Genomic DNA, 24,855 nt, shown 5'->3' with positions numbered 1-24,855 from the left:
CCCAATTTTAGAACATTTTCAGAGAATGAAGGAGTTTTAACGTGTGATTTAAATTCAACCAGTTTATAGATCTCTGTTCTTGTACCAGAGACAATCTGAAGATTCTCTCCAGAAGTAAACATCCTAACCAGCAATCACCAACATTAAAACATGAACCTATTTTACTGTTTGAGTGGCTAGCTTCCTGTGAAAGAATATACATTGCCTCTCTTCTTTTGTTACCTTTCTGATAATATTGGCTATGCTGTAGGCCAATGTATTACATTAGAGAGCATTTCGAGGAAAAAATCCCTTAAAGTTCCTTATATATATTACAATTTTCTGCTATACATCATTATTACTAAAATGATTCACAGCTAGTGTAGCATGTTTAGGCAAGCTCAGATACTTGGCAGTAAAACACAATTATTTTAATACCCTAGCTCCAATGGGTAACCCTTTGAAAAAGGCATTTATTGTTAGTTCTGTTAGCTATTGAACCAGTCTTTGCATACTTCGATGCATAAGCATACAAATGGAAATTTTTATTTTAAGTTCTATGCTATAATTTGCATATGAAACAGAAGTTCTTTAACTATATTGTGGGAAATTCAAATGTATTTCCTCCTCTATAAAGAAAATTAATCTGAGAACAAGAGTCTACTTTGAGATTGTATAGAAAGGGCAAATATACCCTCTGATATGCTGCTTAGTCCTGACCCCTACCCCACCTCATTCCAGTACCCTCATTAACAAGAAGCTGTCAAAGTACTTGAACATCATGAAATAAGAATGGTATTTCAACAAAAGATCAAATGCTTAGAAATCCACACCTCAAACCAGGTTATTTTTTCATTCCTAAATCAATAAGCCAGCAAAAACAAGACCATATTTGAGCTGGCAAAACCTCCTATGCCCTTACATTCTGTGAAAACATAAAAGGAAAAAAGAATTCTTCCACATTCTTTATGCGATTTTCCATGAAAGCACTCATTAAATAATGTTTACATATAATGATGACAGAGTGTAGATGGGTTTACTGCTTGGCATTGGAAGGGCAGTGCCCTGGAGTCTTCCTCCAGTTCAATCTTGAAAAAATAACGGTCCTTTTAGTTTTTTTTTATTATTATACTTTAAGTTTTAGGGTACATGTGCACAACGTGCAAGTTTGTTACATATATATACATGTGCCATGTTGGTGTGCTGCACCCATTAACTGTCCTTTTAGTTTTTAGTGTACAAACTTGGCTCAAACCATACCATAAAGTACTTTTGTATGAAGACTGCCATAAAAAAATCACTGCAGGATGCTCCACTGTCAGTTAGCATCAGCACAAGCTAATGCAAGCAAGTTACGCACGTTAAAATAAACAGCAGAGAATTGGGTGTGAAAATACTATCATTCAGGTGTGTCCATCTGACCGTTATAACTTTAAAATATCTGTAGAGCAAAGCCAGTTTTTGTCAAGGTCACTTACTGCTCAGAAAAAGCTTTTCAGCTTCAACAAAAACATTCAAGAAACAAAATAAGGTTTTCAAAAAATGATGTTCAAATATGTGTGTTTCATTTTATGTCACCTGTAAGAAACAGGGTTTCCATCTAACATGAGATTCCCATTCCTATTCCTCTGTAAAGGCACAGTTCTGATAAGTTCAAGGAGATGTTTGAAAAATGAATAATCACCTATATTATCATTTCTTTGAGAGCTAATGTGACTTTTATTGAAGGAAATCGCCTGAAAGGCTTTTATTGGACAAGCTGTATGCTTGTCCCCCAGAGAGCTGCCCCACAAAAATTCCTCAGAATATGAAAACTCTCCTATTAGCATTAAATTTCAGGCATTATATCTTCAGAAAGCCCTTGTTAAATTTACATTTGCTGTCTATTGCAGTCTGTAAGGTTTAACGCCAAGCGCTGGATATTTAGATTAGCCCTCTCAATCTCCATTTTACTATCCTTCTCTTTGGGGAGATTAGATAGCTAAACACAGTTTTTCAGAGCACAGACTCTGAAAGTCAAGAATTGGCCTTGCCACTTAATAGTATGACTGGTCAGCTTATACTTACACGGTAGCCTTTCCAGAATACTCTGAGAAACACTATAAAGTGATAGGGAGGCAGAAACTGAGCTTATTGAAAATGGAAGAACCAAATAGTAGACTGGTAGCTCCTAACCAGGGAAACAGAGCAGTCCACAGTTCCTGAGTGATTGTGACCCCAGGCTAAGAAGGTAAACTTACAGTTTCTCAAGTATAAAATAAGGATGAAACTAATAGTATCCAAGTGCTCGGCACAGCGCCCAGCACACAGTAAGAGCCCAAAAGATGTTAGCTATTTTTTTCCTTAGGTCCTTAAGAGGCTCTGGCAGCTGAGAAAGAATGAAAAAGGGCAGGAGTGCCCAAGATACCGAAAAGAAAGAAGGCCAAGGGGAATAAGGTGGCTCCGGCCCCTGCTGTCATGATGAAGCAGGAGGTTAAGAAAGTGGTGAATCCCCTGTTTGAGAAAAGGCCTAAGAATTTTGGCATTGGACAGGACATCCGGCCCAAAAGAGACCTCACTTGCTTCATGAAATGGTCCCACTATATCAGGTTGCAGTGGCAGACAGTCATCCTCTGTAAGCGGCTGAAAGTGCACCCTGCAATTAACCAGTTCACCCAGGCCCTGCACCACCAAACAGCTACTCAGTTGCTTAAGCTGGCCCACAACTACAGACCAAACAAGAGAAAGACAAAGCAAGAGAAGAAGCAGAGGCTGTTGGTCCGGGCTGAGAAGAAAGCTTGCAGCAAAGGGGACATCCCCACTAGGAGACCACTTGTCCTTCAAGCAGGAGTTAACACTGTCACCACCTTGGTGGAGAGCAAGAAGGCTCAACTGGTGGTGACTGTACATGATGTGGATCCCATCAAGCTTGTTGTCTTCCTGCCTGCCTTGTGTCATAAAATGGGGGTCTCTTCCCCTGCATTATCAAGAGGAAGGCAAGACTGGGACGTGTAGTCCACAGGAAGACCTGGATCACTGTCGCCTTCACACAGGTGAACTCGGAAGACAAAGAAGCTTTGGCTAAGCTGGTGGAAGCTATCAGGACCAACTACAACAACAGATACAATGAGATCTGCCGTCACTGGGGAGGCAATGTCCTGGGTCCCAAGTCTGTGGCTCACATTGCCAAGCTTGAAAAGGCAAAGACTAAAGAACTTGCCACCAAACTGGGTTAAGTGCACACTGTTGAGTTTTCTGTACATAAAAATAATTAAAATAATATAAATTTTAAGAAAAAGAAAAAGGGCAGGAGACCACTCATTGCAGTGGGCTATGCACTGGCTGAAGAATCCTTTTTTTTTTTTTTTTTTTTTTTTGAGATGGAGTCTTGCTCTGTCACCCAAGCTGGAGTGCAGTGGCATGATCCCAGTTCACTGCAAACTCTACCCCCAAGGTTCAACTGATTCTTCTGCCTCAGCTGGGATTACAGTGATTCTTCTGCCTCAGCTGGGATTACAGGCACCTGTCACCATGCCCGGCTAATTTTTATATTTTTAGTAGTGATGGAGTTTCACCATGTTGGTCAGGCTGGTCTCGAACTCCTGGCCTCAAGTGATCTACCCACCTCAGCCTCCCAAAAGAATCCTTCATCTTTAGTTTGCAGTGAGAAAGAAAGAACCACATAAGACTCTGCAATGGAGATACTGGAGTACGAGATTAGCCAGGGACAACCTTCTAGTTTAATGTGCAGAGTTCTGTGAATCTTTTTGTACTAAGTTTTCAGGAGTCTCCCCACCCTGAATCTGGGTGTGCAGCCACTTTTTGATCCATTGGCACATAGGCAGACACTGTGCCTAGTCTAAACAAGAAATGTTTCTTTCTTCTTCCCTGGTAACAAAACTCCAATTTGTATTCAGATTTTTGAAAGAGATCCCTTGATTTCAGGAAGGGTAGACCCCTACCTCAACAACAAGGAATGAGCTGAAATTGGTCTAAATCAGTCATAGTAATTTCCTTTTCTTTCCTCAGGGATTGGCCAATGAGTGGGCACATGACTGAATCCTGGCCAAGGAGACAAAGGGAAAGTCCACTAGTGAAGGCTCTCTTCCTAATGAAAAGACAAGATTCCACAAGTAGAATGTCTCTACCTGTCTTCCTTCTTGTCCTGAACATGGACATGGTGACTGGAGCCACAGTAGCTATATTCTGGCCAGGAAAATGATGAAGACGCTGGCCCTGAAATCATTAGATTACTGAACTGACTCAGGCAACTGCCTACCTCCAGACTTCTTGTTATGTAAGAAATATGAAGCTCATTTGTTTAGGCCTGTACAGATGACTTTTCTATTTCTTGCAGTCAAATGCATTCTGATACTGTGCTTTGTCTACTTATTTCTTACCTCTGCCCTCTGACAGATGAGGCCCAACCCATTTTTCTTACTTGGCTTTATTTGAACAAAGATTCTAATAACCACAAGAAACCACTCTGTTGATCAACTCCTCTAATATAAAAGGAAACAGTCATGTTCTGTAATAAGTATTTTGTATCCAATTGGTTTATAAATTGAAAACACAGGTTAAGCAGAAAGATAAAATCAAATACAGTCTCTTGCCTACTTACTTCTCATCTCTGTCTCTCATTTAGTTCAAAGAGACATAAGGTGACACCACTCCATCATTTTTGACAGAGCCACATGTATAATGCAAAACATATGCTGAAGTTTTGTAATTACTTGGGTTCCTTGAGCAGAAAAGGGATGAGTTCGTTGTATGTTCATGGTCTCTTCTCCTTCTGTGTCGCCTGCTACCATACCAGGTTGATGCCCTCTCAGACATCAGTTACTACAAGCAATAATTGTCATTATTATTCTAATGTCTTACATATGAATGCTGTTTGGCAATATTTCAGAGTGCTTTTAAATTAGTTCTCTCCCTGAAGGCTCACAACTCTACCACTTACCTGTCATATCACTCCCATAAAAGATTACTGTAGAGACTCTGAGGGAGGGAATCCTCATTTTAGAGGAGAGATGTCATTTTCCTTCTCCCCTAAGTCTAGCTCTGCTGCAGGGACAAATGGCCTCCTACTATCTGTTCAACACCACTCCTCTCCTAAACTAATCATGACCCAGCACCAAGAGGGTTGTGGAGTTAGTCTTGCTGCTTATAGCAAAGTAAAAATTCACAAGCCTGCCTATGGCCCTCTGGTCCTTCATCCTAGTGTAGGTATTTTTCCCACTCTGATCAGACCTCTGCTAGGATTTTCTAAGGTGATATTGGAATCTCTTACTGGAAGAAGAGTTCTATTCGAATCTTGGGCCTGATTCACTGCCCAGCCTTTGCCGATCACTTATGCCCACAGACTAGATTTCTGTTCCAAACTGTATTGATCTTCTACTAAAATGTAAGTGATATGAAGCCAGAGAATGTGCTGTTATTTTACTGCACTATCCCTAGCACATAAAACAGATTCTCATTGGTTCACAGCAAGTGATGGGTAAATATGTTGAATGAATGAATGACTCTGATAACTGTTCCTCGCTAGAGGTTTCTGCTACTGTGTCCTAAACATCAGATTAAACCCCTTGGATACTGACATTAACCTAAGCCCATTCATAGCTGCCTTACCTCTTCAAATGACAAATATGAGCTGTTAGACACCTCTTCACTACAGGCCTCCTGTTTCCACCTTCTTTCCTTTTTCCTACTGACCCACGCAGATGAGGCCTCAGGATGCCAAGCTCTCAGCTGGATCTGCCTAAAATACACCTTGATAAAACAAGACTTTATAGAGATTATAATACCCTAACAGGGTAGTCCCTAAAAGTTGAAGAACACTGAAAATAAACCTTGTCTCTTTTATTTCTCCAGATGGCCAATACATAGATGAAAAGACAATCAACTATTATATATTAGCTATCAGGGAAATGCAAATCAAGACCAAATGAGATACCACTTTACACCCTCTAGGATGGCTATAATCTAAAAAGACCAATAACAAGTGTTGATGAGGAGGTAGAGATATTGGAACCCTCATACATTGTTGGAGGGAATGTAAAATAGTGAAGCCACTTTAGACAATGGCTGGGCAGTTCCTCAACATGTTAAACATAGAGTTACCACATGACCCAGCAAATGCACTCCTAGGTATTTACTCAAGAGAAATGAAAACATATGTCCATGCAAAACTTGTTCTGCAAATGCACACAGCAGCATTATTCATTATGACCAAAAAGTGAAAAAAAAATGTAAATGACCATCCACTGATGAGAAACAAAATGTCATGTATCTGTAGATGAAAAGATATTGTGCAATAAAAAGGAATAAAGTACTGTTACAAATAACACAACATGGATGAACCTTGGAAACATTATGCCAAGTAAAAAAAGCCAGACACAAAAGACCACAGCTTATATGAATCCATTCACATGAAATGTCCAGAATAGGCCAAGCCATAGGGACAGGAAGTAAATTAATGGGTGTCAGGAGCTGAGGGAAAGAAAAATGAGGAATGAGTGCTAGTGAGTACAAGATTTCTTTTTGGGGTGACAAAAATGTTCTAAAACCAGAAAAGAGTAACAGTTGTACAACTTTATGAGTATAATAAAAACCAGCAATTGTACTTTGTTTTCTTTTTTTGAGACAGAGTCTCGCTCTGCCGCCCAGATTGGAGTGCAGTGGCACAGTCTTGGCTTACTGCAAGCTCTGCCTCCCGGGTTCATGCCATTCTCCTGCCTCAGCCTCCGGAGTAGCTGGGACTACAGGCGCCCGCCACCACGCCCGGCTAATTTTTTGTATTTTTTAGTAGAGACGGGGTTTCACTGCGTTAGCCAGGATGGTCTCGATTTCCTGACCTCGTGATCTGCCTGCTTCGGCCTCCCAAAGTGCTGGGATTACAGGCGTGAGCCACCGCGCCCGGCCAATTGTACATTTTAAAAAGATTAATTTTATAGTGTGTGAATTATATCTCAACAAAGCTGTTACAAAACAACAACAACAACAAATCTCCTCCTTTTACAATGTTTTTGGGGCCAGAAGACTAATATGAGATGAGGCTGAGATGAAAACTGGGTCTTCCGCTTCTTCCCTCTGCTTTTCTTCCTTCCTTCCCACTGCTCCTCCCAATCACTCTATCACTGTTGCCCTGAGGCACCCACCTGCTCCATCAGTCCCCAGAAACAGTAACAGGTATAGAGGCAACAGAAAATCACCTTACCATGCTCCCATTACTGCAGCCCATTAAAACCAGGGACAAACTGCCCTGGCTGTCCAAAAGCAAAAAAATGCCTTTGTCTAGGACAGCATTCTTCTCATAAATTACAATAATGCAAATGTAAAATATAAATTTTTTCATCCTATTTGTGAACTAAAACAAAATACTTAAAACATTTTCATTTTACCTTTAATATATTCTTAAAGTAAAGATAATGGAAATCTGAATTATAAATTTTTTACTTACTCACCATTTAAACCACATTGTTTCTATTTTCTTTTCCTCTTATTGCTGAGCAATGAAAATTCCTTTGTTACAAAATATAGAAAAATATGTTCCTTGGATAGTCTAACTTCCAGAACCACTATATATTCCATCTTTGCTTTCAACAATTAATCCTCAGTCTAAAAGGGGAAAACAAGATAATCCCTCATTTAAATGATCAATGGAGGGAATTCATACAGAATAGCAGACAACTCTCACAACTCTATCATTCAGAACTTAACAAAATTTTTAAAATAATACTTCAGAAACATAAATATATCAATATTTTAACAGCAAATTTTTCTGTCTCTCCTAGGCTTCTAGCACATGTATATCTCCATTCTTGAGCCTTACTACATGCCAGGCGCTGTGCTGGTACTTCACATATGTTATCTCATTTTATTCTCATTACAATTCTTTCTGTCAAGCCAGGAGACTTCCAGTTTGAGACAAGAGAAAAAAGGGTGGTAGTCAACTCGGGAATTGAGTTGGGGTACCTGCTTCAAAATATCTCTTTTGATTTGTTATTTTACCGGAAATCCCACCATTAAATCCCACCCCTGGATTTGACGAATTTTCTCTCTAGCTTAAGCTATAATCAAACAGGACTGAAGTCTCATAGATTCTGGAAGCTCAGATTTAAAGCAAGTGTGGTAAAGATAGGCAAAGGAGACCAGAGAACCCAAAGCCTAACTCAGCAGTTTGGCCCAAGGTGCTGTCCCCATATGAAGATCACCGGTCACAACTCTTATTTCTTAGAAGGCCCTGACAGATGTGATTCTATAAGGACAGAGTTGTTTTCAGAGTCCCTGTTTTCTTGGTTTGTTCATCTCCTACCTGCTATTTCACTGGCTTCTGATAAAAGATTGTTTTTTAAAAACTTTGTCTACCCACTACTAAGGCTGAGAAAGTTTGAGTGATTTGCCCAGTATCACAGAGTAAGTGATAGAACCAAGTAAGTGATTGAACTGTCACACAGTTGGTGTTTTCAATTACTTCTCGGCATTTTTTCCCCCACTATACTAGTATAATTCATGCATTGTTAAGAAGTAACCCAAAAAATGTTTGTTTTGGGTCCCTCCAACTACTTACTTTACTTCCCAAATATCATTTCCCTGATGCCTTCTCAAAACTGACTTTCAAATTGTTTTATTTATGCTTGGATGAAAAATGGCTAAATGGCTGGCTTTCCCAGAATATCTTCATTTTGATAAAAACCAAAATTTAAACTAAAACAATGAAGATTTAACTTTAGAATTTCAAACATTATGAAGAATGGAGGTTAGCTCAAAGTATGACTAAGTAGATTTAGCAGAAATATCTTAAACTTGGAAAATATGAAAGACCCTTCAGCAAACTGAAACATGTTTTCAGCATTATACTACTATAAATAGAACTATAGTTAAAAGAGGGTTTTTTCCAAGCTCCTAATTTAAATCAGCAAAAGAGTGGTTTCAGGTTCCCACAACACGAGCCATTTGATGGGATATTTTATCAAAAAATATGAAAAACAATATTGCTCTGATGCTTTTAAAGGGGAGATAAGAAGAACGGCTGTTAGCCGAAAGTCCTTTATTCTTGATTTAAAGGAAAAAGACAAGAGGGAAAGACATGCTTTTTAAATTCTTCTCAGTCTGGTTTCTCTGACAAACCTGTTTGATAGGCATCAGGGACCTGAAGCAGTGCTTCCAGGGAAAAAGTAGCCATCACTCATGGTTCATCGGATTTCTACGACAGAATGATCACATTCTGTAGAACCTGGCATAAGCACATCATTATGAAGCCTTGCTTTAGCATTTCTTAACTGATCACGGATGCTGCAGTCCTTGGTGGCTCCTCTCTGTTGGCACTGTTTGTAGTTATTTGACCTTTTCTCAGTGGATAATCCACACAGAAAGCCCTAATTACTTCCCCAGCTTTGACCAGCCAGCAGTGTGAATAATCAATGACACTCATTTAGGTATTGCACAATCAGATGCTTATGGTGTTTAAAGAACATTTTTCCATTGACCTGCCACAGCTGTAAGACAATTACAGGCAGTAAAGCTGCTGTTGTAATCACAAGATGACCAGGTGACCTTGTAGGTTTAAAGTTGATGACTGGGGCCTTGACTGGGACGTAGTCAAGATACAGAACATATTTTGGGAGAGAAAGGAAGCTTCATTGTATACTAATGTGACATGCTCAGCCCCAAGAGCAGTGTTCTGAAGTATTGACAAATCACAGGACTCATAATGGCCAGTAAAATTCAGCATTTATATCCACAGCCTCAGCTACTTTTTTCCATTGTACATAAAATAGTAAATAAATAAGAATAGAAAAAATACTGAAGTCTATCCATACCTCTGTCTAAACTTTTTAAGGTAGAAATGAGATAAAAATGGAAGTAAGTTGTCCTATCTAAATAGATATTTACAGGTTTCTAGGATGTTAAAATTTTTTAATGTATTCAAAATGCAATGAATCCTTATGAACTCTCAGGCCAACTTCCCCCACAAAGATCACTATTAAAAAGATGTGAGGTCTGGGGTTCTTTGAAATAATGACTAATTACCAAATTACATATAAAGCTATAACATAAGTTGTAGGAAAATGGAATATGATATTTCTAATAGAGTATTGTTCCTGGAAACACTACTGTATTGAAAATCCTTTGGAAACAAGGATTGATCATCTAAAGTTTGGGAAACATAGGATACGATATCCTTTTCATGGAGATTTACAATGTACAATTAGCATATTAAAGGTACTGGAATGTGTTTCTCAAAACAATTTTGGGAATGCTAGTTCATAGGTCTTTTTTTTCCTTGTTATTACCATCTTATATAAAAATTGAATTTATAAATATGGGCTTTTGCCTCAGAATGTGAATGAATAGAGTTTCTACTTCACTTTTCAGAAAGTTTTGCACTTATTTATTAAAAGGAACACAAAATAAGATCAGTAAAAACAATCAAGGAAACAAGTTGGTAGAACAATGAAACAGTTATGTTCCTGGCAGAAAAGATGAAGAAGAGGACATGTCCTAAATTAGGGACACAGCAGAGGAGAGTTTTGGAATGGAAAAGGCCTCAGATAAAGGAAAGGAAGGGAAGTTGTGAGGTTAACACACAGACCATCTTCTCCTTTTTCAAACTGAAGGCTGTCCTGATTTAATCTGGCAAAAGAAGGCAAACCAGCTCATCAGCATGCAATTGATGATTTATCCAGCTTGCTGTCAGAGACAGCACTGTGTAAAGACACAGTAAATAATGAGGAAAAACAGGCAAACCTTAGTGAGTAAGCCAAGAAGGCAAATCACTAAAAAAACACACACACAGTAAAAAGACTGCACGTTTGCTGGTATGATCTTGATTAATCCCAAAACAGCTGAAGCTTTCATGTTTGGGGCTCCTAGGATGTGTAATGCAAGTTTTTACTCATACTAGCAGAATCCAATTCATAGTATTTGTAGAAATAAGCTGGTTTTTAAAACATCACTTTTAGGTTCAGCAGACATCACTGTGTTTTCCTTTAGTGTATGCCATGTTTGAATGATATTTATAATTATTTCCTTATATATGTTTATTGCTTTGTTGGAAGGTGAGGCCTATATTTTTCTGCATTATACAGCACCCCAGGATTAGGATGGATTTACATCTTATTCGGCAGTACTGTCTTTCAAGGACCCAATAACTCTGTATAACTAGTTCCAGCTTGTAATGTGTCTGGGAATTTTTTGACTTTTGGAATCCATTGATGTCCTCCAGAAACATTCATTCTTAAATGTTGCCAAACCATCAAGAATATGAGGTTATGATAAGGTCAGTAGTAACAGGCAGTTAGAAACATAAGGGGAAAGGGGTTGAGAGGCAGAGGCAGAAGCATCGGGAATATTTACCCATGCATGTTGCTGACCAAGTAATTTTTTCTGCAATTCCGTAAAACTCAGTCTTTTAATTAAAGGCCTCCCAGTGAATGTGGCAAGACAATGTGTGGAATGTATTCAGGATTGCTACCCCTAGTCATACCTTTTACCTCCTCAACCCTTTAATATCAGTTTACAGCATTTATATAACTGGTAGCACCATAGATCCCATTCTAAATCTGAGCAAGAAAAGAATAAAAAAAAATGAACAAAGCCTCCAAGAAGGCTGGGTGTGGTGGCTCACACCTATAATCCCAGAACTTTGGGAGGCTGAGGCGGGTGGATCACGAGGTCAGGAGATCGAGACCATCCTGGCTAACATGGTGAAATCCTGTCTCTACTAAAATACAAAAAAAATCAGCCAGGTGCGGTGGCGGGTGCCTGTAGTCCCAGCTACTCAGGAGGCTGAGGCAGGGGAATGGTGTGAACCCGGGAGGCAGAGTATGTAGTGAGCCGAGATTGCGCCACTGCACTCCAGCCTGGGTGATAGAGCAAGACTCCATCTAAAAAAAAAAAAAAAAGCCTCCAAGAAATATGGGACTATGTGAAAAGACCAAATCTACGTCTGATTGATGTACCTGAAAGTGACGGGGAGAATGGAACCAAGTTGGAAAACACTCTGCAGGATATTATCCAGGAGAACTTCCCCCAACCTACCAAGGGAGGCCAACATACAAATTCAGGAAATACAGAGAATGCCACAAAGATACCCCTCAAGAAGAGCAACTCCAAGACACATAATTGTCAGATTCACCAAAGTCGAAATGAAGGAAAAAATGTTAAGGGCAGCCAGAGAGAAAGGTTGGGTTACCCACAAAGGGAAGTCCATCAGACTAACAGCTGATCTCTTGGGAGAAACTCTACAAGCCAGAAGAGAGTGGGCGCCAATATTCAACATTCTTAAAGAAAGAATTTTCAACCCAGAATTTCATATCCAGCCAAACTAAGCTTCATAAGTGAAGGAGAAATAAAATCCTTTACAGACAAGCAAATGCTGAGAGATTTTGTCACCACCAGGCCTGCCCTATAAGAACTCCTGAAGGAAGCACTAAACATGGAAAGGAACAACTGGTACCAGCCACTGCAAAAACATGCCAAATTGTAAAGACCATCGAGGCTAGGAAGAAACTGCATCAACTAACAAGCAAAATAACCAGCTAACATCAATAATGACAGGATCAAATTCACACATAACAATATTAACCTTAAATGTAAATGGGCTAAATGCTCCAATTAAAAGACACAGACTGGCAAATTGGATAGAGTCAAGACCCATCAGTGTGCTGTATTCAGGAAACCCATCTCATGTGCAGAGACACACATAGGCTCAAAATAAAGGGATGGAGGAAGATCTACCAAGCAAATGGAAAACAGAAAAAGGCAGGGGTTGCAATCCTAGTCTCTGATAAAACAGACTTTAAACCAACAAAGATCAAAAGAGACAAAGAAGGCCATTACATAATGGTAAAGGGATCAATTCAACAAGAAGAGCTAACTATCCTAAATATATATGCACCCAATACAGGAGCACCCAGATTCATAAAGCAAGTCCTGAGTGACCTACAAAGAGACTTAGACTTCCACACAATAATAATGGGAGACTTTAACACCCCACTGTCAACATTAGACAGATCAACGAGACAGAAAGTTCACAAGGATATCCAGGAATTGAATTCAGCTCTGCACCAAGAGGATCTAATAGACATCTACAGAACTCTCCACCACAAATCAATGGAATATACATTCTTCTGAGCACCACACCGCACCTATTCCAAAACTGACCACATACTTGGAAGTAAAGCACTCTTCGGCAAATATAAAAGAATAGAAATTATAACAAACTGTTTCTCAGACCACAGTGCAATCAAACTAGAACTCAGGATTAAGAAACTCATTCAAAACCGCTCAACTACATGGAAACTGAACAACCTGCTCCTGAATGACTACTGGGTACATAATGAAAGGAAGGTAGAAATAAAGATGTTCTTTGAAACCAATGAGAACAAAGACACAGTACACCTGAATCTCTGGGACACATTCAAATCAGTGTGTAGAGGGAAATTTATAGCACTAAATTCCCACAAGAGAAAGCAGGAAAGATCTAAAATTGACACCCTAACATCACAATTAAAAGAACTAGAGAAGCAAGAGCAAACACATTCAAAAGCTAGCAGAAGGCAAGAAATAACTAAGATCAGAGCAGAACTAAAGGAAATAGAGACACAAGAAACCCTTCAAAAAAATCAATGAATCCAGGAGCTGGTTATTTGAAAAGATCAAGAAAATTGATAGACCGCTAGCAAGACTAATAAAGAAGAAAAGAGAGAAGAATCAAATAGATGCAATAAAAACTGATAAAGGGAATATCACCACCGATCCCACAGAAATACAACTACCATCAGAGAATACTATAAACACCTCTATGCAAATAAACTAGAAAATCTAGAAGAAACGGATAAATTCCTTGACACGTACAACCTCCCAAGGCTAAACCAGGAAGAAGTTGAATCTCTGAATAGACCAATAACAGGCTCTGAAATTGAGGCAATAATTAATAGCGTACCAACCAAAAAAAGTCCAGGACCAGACGGATTCACAGCTGAATTCTACCAGAGGTACAAGGAGGAGCTGGTACCATTCCTTCTGAAACTATTCCAATCAATAGAAAAAGAGGGAATCCTCCCTACCTCATTTTATGAGGCCAGCATCATCCTGATACCAAAGCCTGGCAGAGACACAACAAAAAGAGAGAATTTTAGACCAATATCCGTGAACATCGATGCAAAAATCCTCAATAAAATACTGGCAAACCGAATCCAGCAGCACATCAAAAACCTTATCCACCATGATCAAGTGGGCTTCATCCCTGGGATGCAAGGCTGGTTCAACATATGCAAATCAATAAAACATATAAACAGCATATAAACAGAACCAAAGACAAAAACCACATGATTATCTCAATAGATGCAGAAAAGGCCTTTGACAAAATTCAACAACGCTTCATGCTAAAAATCTCAATAAATTAGGTATTGATGGAACGTATCTAAAAATAATAAGAGCTATTTATGACAAACCTACAGCCAATATCATACTGAATGGGCAAACACTGGAAGCATTCCCTTTGAAAACTGGCACAAGACAGGGATGCCCTCTCTCATCACTCCTATTCAACATAGTGTTGGAAGTTCTGGCCAGGGCAATCAGGCAGGAGAAGGAAATAAAGGGTATTCAATTAGGAAAAGAGGAAGTCAAATTGTCCCTGTTTGCAGATGACATGACTATATATCTAGAAAACCCCATCATCTCAGCCCAAAATCTCCTTAAGCTGATAAGCAACTTCAGCAAAGTCTCAGGATACAAAATAAATGTGCAAAAATCACAAGCATTCTTATACACCGATAATAGACAAACAGAGAGCCAAATCATGAGTGAACTCCCATTCACAATTGCTTCAAAGAGAATAAAATACCTAGCAATCCAACTTACAAGGGACGTGAAGGACCTCTTCAAGGAGAACTACAAACCACTGCTTAACGAAATAAAAGAGGACACGAACAAATGGAAGAACATTCCATGATCATGGATAGGAAGAATCAATATCGTAAAAATGACCATACTGCCCAAGGTAATTTATGGATTCAATGCCATCCCCATCAAGCTACCAATGACTTTCTTCACAGAATTAGAAAAAACTACTTTAAAGTTCATATGGAACCAAAAAAGAGCCCGCATTGCCAAGTCAATCCTAAGGCAAAAGAACAAAGCTGGAGGCATCACACTACCTGACTTCAAACTATACTACAAGGCTACAGTAACCAAAACAGCATGGTACTGCTACCAAAACAGAGATATAGACCAATGGAACAGAACAGAGCCCTCAGAAATAATACCACACATCTACAACTATCTGATCTTTGACAAACCTGACAAAAACAAGCAATGCGGAAAGGATTCCCTATTTAATAAATGGTGCTGGGAAAACTGGCTAGCCATATGTAGAAAGCTGAAACTGGATCCCTTCCTTACACCTTATACAAAAATTAATTCAAGATGGATTAAAGACTTAAATATTAGACCTAAAACCATAAAAACCCTAGAAGAAAACCTAGGCAATACCATTCAGGACATAGGCATGGGCAAGGACTTCATGTCTAAAACACCAAAAGCAATGGCAACAAAAGCCAAAATTGACAAATGGGATCTAATTAAACTAAAGAGCTTCTGCACAGCAAAAGAAACTACCATCAGAGTGAACAGGCAACCTACAGAATGGGAGAAAATTTTTGCAATCTACTCATCTGACAAAGGGCTAATATCCAGAATCTACTAAGAACTGAAACAAATTTACAAGAAAAAAACAACCCCATCAAAAAGTGGGCAAAGGATATGAACAGACACTTCTCAAAAGAAGACATTTATGCAGCCAAAAGACACATGAAAAAATGCTCATCATCACTGGCCATCAGAGAAATGCAAATCAAAACCACAATGAGATACCATCTCACACCAGTTAGAATGACAATCATTAAAAAGTCAGGAAACAACAGGTGCTGGAAAGGATGTGGAGAAATAGGAACACTTTTACACTGTTGGTGGGACTGTAAACTAGTTCAACCATTGTGGAAGTCAGTGTGGCAATTCCTCAGGTATCTAGAACTAGAAATACCATTTGACCCAGCCATCCCATTACTGGGTATATACCCAGAGGAATATAAACCATGCTGCTATAAAGACACATGCACACGTATGTTTATTGCGGCACTACTCACAATAGCAAAGACTTGGAACCAACCCAAATGTCCAACAATGATAGACTGGATTAAGAAAATGTGGTACATATACACCATGGAATACTATGCAGCCATAAAAAATAATGAGTTCATGTCCTTTGTAGGGACATGGATGAAGCTGGAAACCATCATTCTCAGCAAACTATCGCAAGGACAAAAAAGCAAACACCGCATGTTCTCACTCACAGGTAGGAATTGAACAGTGAGAACACATGGACACAGGAAGGGGAACATCACACACCAGGGCCTGTTGTGGGGTGGGGGGAGGGGGGAGGGATAGCATTAGGAGATATACCTAATGTAAATGATGAGTTAATGGGTGCAGCACACCAACGTGGCGCATGTATACATATGTAACAAAGCTGCACGCTGTGCACATATACCCTAGAACTTAAAGTATAATAAAAATCATATAAAAAAAAGTGTGTACATGCACAAACATGTTTTTAATAAAAGAAGGAGGAAATACTCATGACAAGTACAGCCCTTGTTTCTGCAACTGGTCATGTGGTAGTAGCTGGTATTGATGACTGCCTTCTTGTACTACCCATTCTGTGTATCCCCTTTGCCTTCAGCATGCACCTCAGCAGGTTGTGGTATTTTCCATGGTGGGGTGACCCAAGCCTTCATTCCGGAAGGGTCTGGGGCCATTTGTTGTAGTCCTGCCTGGACTGAGCTGTTGTAGTTTCCCATTGATCTTAATCACAGAGCATGGTAATACCAAGAGACGCCCTAATGCATCTCCTGTATTCCATGCATACTCTTCTTTACCTCTGCTGTGGAGTGGTAGACTGATTTCATGTTGATAGTCGGGGTCAATCACCCCAGCCAACACTCTAAATCCCTTCTTAGCCTGTTGACTTCAAGGTAGGAGGAACCCAAAGTGTCCAGATGGCAATTGTAACTTTCCAGTTTAATAGAATTGTTATTGTGTTTCCTGGTAGTAGTGTTCCTCCCTCTGGAACTAAGACCTCTAGGCCAGCAGGATGTAATGCTGTGGGAACAGGAGGCAAAAATTTTGCTAGTGGATCACTAGGGGTGGTAGTGAGTGGTGCCACTTCCACTTCCACCCCTTGATTCCTGGACCTGTGAATCCTGGCTATGGGGGAAACAGTACCATATATTGAACACTGATTCAGAGCGTACACAGCCTTCTGGAGAACTTTACCCCAGCCCTGCCAGGTATTGTCACCTAGTTGATGTTGTAATTGTGACTTCAAAAGGCCATTCCACCGTTCTATCAATCCAGCTGTTTCAGGATGATGGGGAGCTTGGTAAGACCAGTGAATTACAGGAGCATGAGCCCACTGCCACACTTCTTTAGCTGTAAAGTGAGTCGGGGGCAATGCTGTGTAGAACACAGTGATGGTGGATAAAGCATTCCGTGAGTCCATGGATGGTAGTCTTGGCAGAAGCATTGCATGCAGGATAGGCAAACCCATATCCAGAGTAAGTGTCTATTCCAGTGAGGACAAACTTCTGCCATTTCCATGATGGAAGAGGTCCAATGTAATCAACCTGCCACCAGGTAGCTGGCTGATCACCCTGAGGAATGTTGTCATATTGAGGGCTCAGTGTTGGTCTCCGCTGCTGGCAAATTGGGCACTCAGCAGTGGCCATAGCCAGGTCAGCCTTGGTGAGTGGAAGTCCATGTTGCTGAGCCCATGCTTAACCTCCATCCCTGCCACTATGGCCACTTTGTTCATGGGCCCACTGGACAATGACGGGGTAGCTGGGGAAAGTGGCTGAGTGGTGTTCACAGAACTGGTCATCCTATCCACTTAATTATTAAAATCCTTCTCCGCTGAGGTCACCCATTGGTGAGCACTCACATGGGATAGAAATATCTTCACAGTTTTTGACCACTCAGAGAGGTCCATACACATATCTCTTCCCCAAATTTCTTTGTCACCAGTTTTCCAATCATGCTTCTTCCAAGTCCCTGGTGATCCAGCCAAACCATTGGCTACAGCCCATGAATCAGCATATAATCGAACATCTGGTCATTTTTCCTTCCATGCAAAGTGCACAGTAAGGTGCACTGCTCAAAGTTCTAGCCACTGGGAAGATTTCCCTTCACCGCTGTCCTTCAGGGATGTCCTAGGAAGGGGCTGTAATGCTGCAGCTGTCCCCTTTCGGGTGGTGCCTGCATATCTTGCAGAACCATCTGTGAACCAGGCCCTAGTCTTCTCTTCCTCTGTCAGCTGATCATAGGGAACTCCCTATGAGGCCATCGGTGCAGGCTCGGGGAGAGAAGGCAGAGTGGCAGGAGTGGAGACCATGGGCATTTGAGCCACTTCCTCATGTAACTTACTTGTGCCTTCAGGACCTGCTCAACCCTGTATATACCACTTCCATTTGATGATGGAATGCTGCTGTGCATGACCTACTTTATGGCTAGATGGGTCAGAAAGCACCCAGTTCATGATAGGCAGTTCAGGTCACACGGTGACTTGATCATCCGTAGTCAAACATTTAGTTTCCACCAAAGCCCAGTAACAGGCCAATAGCTGTGTCTCAAAAAGAGAGTATCTACAGAAGACAGCAGGGCCTTGCTCCAAAATCCTAGAGGCCTCTGCTATGATTCACCTGTGGGGCCTGCCAAATGCTCCAAACAGCATCCCTATCTGCCACTGACACCTCAAGCACCATTGGATCTTCTGGGTTATATGGCCTAAGTGGCACAGCAGCTTGCACAGCAGCCTGGACCTGTTGCAGAGCCTTCTCCTTTTCTGGACCCCACTCAAAACTGGCAGCATTTCGGGTCACTCGATAAATGAGTTGGAGTAACATCCCAAAAGAGGAATGTGTTGCTTCCAAAATCCAAATAGGCCCGCTAGGCATTGTGCCTCTTTCTTGGTTGTAGGAGGGGCCAAATGCAGCAATTTATCCTTCACCTTAGAAAGAATATCTTGACAGGCCCCATACCACTGGACCCCTAGAAATTTTACTGAGGTAGAAGATCCCTGAATTTTAGTTGGATTTATTTCCCATCCTGTGGGCACACAAATGTCTCACCAATAAGTCCAGTGTGTTTACTACTTCTTGCTCACCAGATCCAATCAGCATAATGTCATCATGTCATCAATGTAATGGACCAGTGTGATATCTTGTGGAAGCAAAAAGTGGTCAAGGTCTCTCTGAATAAGATTATGACACAAAGCTGGAGAGTTGATACACCCCTGAGGTAAGACAGTAAAGGTATATTGCTGGCCTTGCCAGCTGAAGGCAAATTGCTTCTGGTGGGCCTTAGGGACAGGAATGGAGAAAACGGCATTTGCCAAGTTAGTGGCTGCATATCAGGTACTAGGAGATGTGTTAATTTGCTCAAGCAATGAAACCACATCTGGTATAGCAGCTGCAATTGGAGTCACCACTTGGTTAAGCTTATGATAATCCACTGTCATTCTCCAAGATCCATCTGACTTCTGCACAGGCCAAATGGGAGAGTTGAAAGGGGATGTGGTGAAAATCACCACCCCTGCATCTTTCAAGTCCTTTATGATGACACTAATCTCCACAATGCCTCCAGGATGTGATGTTGTTTCTGATTTACTATTTTTCTAGGTACAGGCAGCTCTAATGGCTTCCATTTGGCCTTTCCCACCATAATAGCCCTCACTCTACCAGTCAGGGAGCCAATGTGGGGGTTCTGCCAGCTGCTAAGTATGTCTATGCCAATTATGCATTCTGGCAGTGGTGAAATGACCACAGGATGAGTCCGGGGACCTCCTGGACCCACTGTAAGTCAGACCTGAGCTAAAACTCCATTAATTACCTGACCTCCATAAGCCCCTACTTTAACCAGAGGACTACAATGACATTTTGGGTCCCTTGGAATCAACATCAGCTCAGAGCCAGTGTCCAGTAGTCCCCAAAAAGCCTGATTATTTTCCTTTCCAGAATGCACAGGTACTCTGGTAAAAGGCTGGAGGTCTCCATGGGGAAGGATGGGAGAAAGATTAACAGCGTAAGTTGTCGGTAGTGTAGTGGGATCCTTCCTCAAGAGGACCCAGCCTCCCCTTCATTCAATGGGTTCTGGGTCTGTAAACTGGGCCAAGTCTGGAAATTGATTGAGGGGCTGTGATTCTCTGTTTTTATAATTCAAATTAGTCTTTTGTCCATTCAACATAGAAGTTTCCTGCTTATATAAATTAAGTAGGAATGCAGTAGGCTTCCTATCAATTTTACTTCTAGGAACACCGTGATTAATTAGCCGATGCCAGACCTCTACAGGAGTCAGGCTATTCTGATTGCTGCTTTGCCTCTGCTGTCCATTACAGTAGCTTGCCTTTGATGGTTGAGTGCTGCCACTTGGCCCTTGCCACCTCGGGATTTAATTATTCCCATAGTATTTAAATTTTGTATTTGAGTGACTGTGGTTCCTACTGTTAGATCTGACATACAGAGAAGAGCAATTACAGGGCTCTTCAAAGTTGCAGCTGCTGCCCTCAAAAATCTGTTTCACAAAGCATTGTTCAAGGGTATATCTTCTAGACCCTCCCAGCTGGGATGAGTAGGTCTAAAGTGACTAATCCACTCCACCATCTCAATCTCCCTAAGCCTTTGGATCCCTTCCTGTATATTAAACCAAGGGAGTTCAGACTTTTCCAGCTCACTCACAGTGGGCTGTCTTTTAATCCATATTTTAGGCAACTAAGCAAATAAACTATTTTAGCCTTTTTTAACTCCATGAGCTGCAACATTAAATGCAGAATCCCTACTTAGTGGGCCCAAATCAATAAATTCAGCCTGATCTAACTCTGTGTTCCTTTGACCATTATCCCACACCCTTAATATCCATTCCCATGCCTGATCTCCAGATTTCTGCGTATACAAATTGGAAAACTCAAGCAGTTCTTTTCAAGTGTAGTGCACCTCCTCATGGGTCACACTCTGAACCTCACCTCTAGGACTTTAATTATGGGTCCAGAAACAAACAGGGGTGTTGGGGGTGGCTCCTGAAGAGAATCAACATTATCTTGCCTGGCAACTGCCTCAGGGGAGGCCATCACAGTTGCCTCAGGCACTGCAGGGTTTATCTCCTCAGACAAAGGTGGAAAGGATGATGGCAGTGTGGGTCAGGGAGGGGATATTGTCACTACTGGGGATGGGGAAGCTGTTTCTTCTAGCAAAAAAAGATTCATCAGAATTTACAAGCGCAGTGTCCCCAGCTTCATCAGGGACACACATCCCCATTCCAAGTTGCAGGGTCCCACTCTTTTCCAATCAATGCCCTCACTTTAACAGTAGACACCTGGTGAGGTTATGCCTGCACCTTTCTTTGCAAGTCAGCCACTTGCTTGATAAGAGCTGTCCGTTTTTCCACAATTTCTGCTCTTTCTCTACAGGAGATAAAACTCCCACTCAGGGCAATCTTAACGGATTTGAGGCTCAGTATCTGCTTCTGAAGCCAGGAGTTAGAATCTTTGAATTCATCATTTTCTTTCATCACTGTCCAGTGATCTTAGGAGCAACCAACCAACTTCATTATGTTCATTGGTTCTCCATATATAGTCAAAAGTATTATGTATAGAGTCACTAAATTCCTTGTCTCTCATGAGTGGCAAATCAGGAGTGTCAAATGCATTTATTTTGTATAACTCTCTAAACGGTTCACACCAAAGACTATCAGTGTTTTCCATACTATTAGAAGCACAGTCCTTAGCATTTTTGGGTCTAATCATATTAAGCAGTCAACTGCAGAAACCCCAAAACCAACAAAAGAACTCCATCCTTAATATTCTGTTTCTCTAGAACCACTCCTGATACCAAAATCTGTATTAGGGTTCTCTAGAGGGACAGAACTAATAGGACATATATATATATAAAGGAGAGTTTATCAAGTAGTATTAACTCACATGGTCACAAGGTCCCACAATAGCCTGCAAGCTGAGGAGCAAGGAAGCCAGCCTGAGTCCCAAAGCTGAAGAACTTGGAGTCTGATGTTCAAGGGCAGGAAGCATCCTGCACAGGAGAAAGATGTAAGCTGGGGGCTAGGCCAGTCTAGCCTTTTCACGTTTTTCTGCCTGCCTTATCTTCTGGTTGTGCTGGCAGCTGATTAGATGGTGCCCACCCAGATTAAGATTTAAGCATTTCCCAGCCCACTGACTCAAATGTTAATGCTTAAGGGTTAAGCATTTCTCAGCCCACTGACTCAAATGTTAATCTCCTTTGGCAACACCCTCACAGACAAACCCAGGATCAATACTTTGCATCCTTCAATCCAATCAAGTTGACACTCAGTATTAATCATCACACTGTCTCAAACAACAACAACAACAAAAACCTTAGCCATCTTGGCCTTACAATTTGAATATTGTCTTTTTTATGGAGAAGGGAGTGAAGAAAGGGAATTGGGTGAGAATTTGAAAAAGGGGTGGAAGAGGGCATGTTTTCCTGCCTGTGGAAATCCATAGATAACAAATTCATATTGTGGAAAGTTTATTTTTAAAAATACTTTGAAATTAGCTTTTAATGTACATCTGTAAACTCAAAGGTATTCACTTTGTTTTTATGTGTTTCTGAATTGATTTGCCACCTGCCTTGGGCCCAGGATACATGAGATTGTTTGAGTCATCATTTGTCCAACAGGCTGCATTCTGAATTAGGGATTCAAACCATTTTCTTGCCTCCCAGAGAAACATGTGAGATTTCATTCATATCTTTCTTGTTACCGAAACAAAAATTTGAACTCAAAATCCTTTTGAGTGGTAAGGCTCTTTCAAATAAAAAGTATGACTATCATAATATTGTATATATACTAGCACACACACAATATTTATACCTACACACATATATAATTTTTAAGATTCATTATTTAAAACAAAATCTGAAATAATGTGTCCCTCTAGATCTCTTTTGGAATCGCTAACTATAGATCTCCTTCAGTTATGGGCTTCAGTGCCTGAATGTGCTGAACCCTCTTAGGGGAGCACGGTGGTAAACTCCTCTGAGTGTCACTGTTCCTGTTATTGATGTTGATGGCAGAGCCTTCTAATTCTAACCCCTGCTGAGCCTTTAGAAACCTGGTAGATTGTTAACATGATTAGCAGGAGTTCATGAACTCTGCTCTTTATAAATGCAAAATCCTAAACTTTGATACGGAATTGGCATTAAAAGATTTCTCCTCATATTTAAAAACATTTTAATAGTTTAAATTTAAAAAGGACAAACTTATAGAAGCTTGTTGGGTTTAATATTATGGTTTCTACTATATAAATATTGCATTTTCAAACATAATATACTAAGAGAATTGTTATAGAATTTTATTTGGCAATATGCTTATAATCCTCCCATGACGATTTACAAATAAAGAACAAATGTTTTTCTATGCACTAATGGAAGCAATTTAGAAATATTTATTTATTTACATAAAGGAAATGTATGGTAGCAACACACTGGAAATCAGTCATTTGGAAATGACTAGAACTGATAGTCCTTAAAGGGTATATTTATCACTCATTAAATTAAGGAAATGTCTAAAGGAACAATGGTTACATTAGATTTACAGTTTAGATACTCAGTTGCATATGTTGTAGTTGTAAATCAAGTGTGTTTTTAAGAGGTTATTTGGATATACAGGCTAGAAAAATTTCCTGGTGCCACTTTAATTTTTCTCTGCTTGTTGGACATGAAGAGAGGGAGACAAAGTCTCTCAGAAAGAGAAAGACGGGCTGGTGATGGACAAACTAAGGTGAATGAGATGCTGAGTTCATTATTTCTAGTACAAATTTCCCACCAACTGGATAGCATTCACCTGTATACTTAAAGAACACTTGAATAAATAAATAAATAAATAAATTCGTGTGCTCTTTAAGTATCCTCTAAATACAGAGCATTGTGGGAAGGTTCTATTTCTTTTCCAATTTTGTGATCAAGGAACAAGTTTCCTTTTTCTAGGGGGGAAAAGTGCACTGAATTATGAAAGGAGTGGTCGTCTATCTCTTCCTCCTTCCTTCTCTGTCTTTCTCTCTCTCTGCCTTGTTCCCATCGGTCTCTCTTTTAAGCTGAAGGAATATATTCTGCCCTTAATCTAGCTATGGACTAAGTCACAGGGCAAGACTACATGGGCCTAAAGAGTTCTCTCTGGGAAAGGGTGGCACTTTCTGGAGGGTCTTGGGGTTCTTTCTTTGTGTGGAAAGCTGAATTCTCTTGACATCATTAACATTTGTTGAGTATTTGGTAAACAGCTGGGAACATCAAAAGGAATAAGAGCCAATGCCTATCTTTTACGAGCTCACAATGTCAGTCTCATTTGTTCAGGGAAAAAAATACATAAACCAGTACTTGCAGTGTATCTTTAAAGGTGCCCCAATAGATGTAAGGACTAATAATCCCACAGGTAGATATAAGTAATCTATTGGGCAGTGAGGGAAAGCTTTACAGAGGAGTGACATTGGAGCTTAATCTTAGAGTATGAAGGAGCTCACCAGGTAGGGAACAACATTTCATATAGAGGAAACAAAACGTGCAAAGAATCATGAAGAAACATGCTGTCCTCGGGCAGTGGCACATAACCTGTTGTGGCCAAACTGCAGGGTTTGAAATAAGGTTTGTGAGTGCAGAGGGGGAAATTGTAAGAGATGAGGATGTCAAGGAACACTTCATCAATGTTATAAAAAACCTTGTTTGGATTTGGATTTTTATTTTGAGAACAAGAGGGAACGCATTAGAGGTTATTAAAGATAGTAAAAAAGAAAATATTAGATTTGTGTTTTAG

The 24,855-nt window shown here is 40.3% G+C and overlaps 1 protein-coding gene and 1 pseudogene across 1 annotated transcript in view; one reads left to right on the top strand and one right to left on the bottom strand.

The window, feature by feature from the left end:
- SKAP2 (src kinase associated phosphoprotein 2) overlaps positions 1-22,154 on the bottom strand; it is a 274,043-nt gene extending 251,889 nt beyond the window's left edge. Inside the window, exon 1 of the mRNA XM_063667455.1 lies at positions 21,995-22,154. The gene's annotated coding sequence lies outside the window, so the exon portion shown is untranslated. The remainder of the gene's footprint in view (positions 1-21,994) is intronic.
- On the top strand, positions 2,243-3,194 carry LOC129041537 (large ribosomal subunit protein eL8-like; annotated as a pseudogene).
- Positions 22,155-24,855: the final 2,701 nt, after the last annotated feature.

Source organism: Pongo pygmaeus, chromosome 6 (genome assembly GCF_028885625.2).
Source record: "Pongo pygmaeus isolate AG05252 chromosome 6, NHGRI_mPonPyg2-v2.0_pri, whole genome shotgun sequence".
Taxonomy (NCBI): domain Eukaryota; kingdom Metazoa; phylum Chordata; class Mammalia; order Primates; family Hominidae; genus Pongo; species Pongo pygmaeus.
This window is presented reverse-complemented; position numbering and strand designations above follow the sequence as displayed.